General features: G+C 70.7%; 1 protein-coding gene across 1 annotated transcript in view; it reads right to left on the bottom strand.

Annotated features, from left to right (window-relative positions):
• The window catches only part of ETH_00036210 (uncharacterized protein), a gene marked incomplete at both ends in the record, with an annotated part of 1,762 nt that overhangs the window by 490 nt on the left and 1,040 nt on the right, over nucleotides 1-232 (bottom strand). The window lies entirely within an intron of this gene.

Below are 232 nucleotides of genomic sequence, written 5' to 3'. Positions count from 1 at the left end.
CAGCTGCTTCTTGGTCCTCCGGCAGCTGCTGCAGCAGCTGCTGCAGCAGCTGCTGCTGCTGCTGCTGCAGCGCTTGCTGCTCCTCCTTCTCCAGCAGCTCCAGTGGCTGCAGCGCTGCATGCCTCCAGCCCCCCTCAACTGCTGCCCGCAGCAGCGCCCGGGCCACGCCCTCGGGGGGCCTCCCAGCAGCAGCAGCAGCAGCAGCGGAAGCAGCAGCAGCAGCGGGGGCGCT

This window comes from Eimeria tenella, genomic scaffold (assembly GCF_000499545.2).
Source record: "Eimeria tenella Houghton genomic scaffold, Eth_scaff3089, whole genome shotgun sequence".
NCBI lineage: Eukaryota > Apicomplexa > Conoidasida > Eucoccidiorida > Eimeriidae > Eimeria > Eimeria tenella.
The sequence above is the reverse complement of the archived record's forward strand: the minus strand, read 5'-3'. Positions and strand labels throughout refer to the sequence as shown.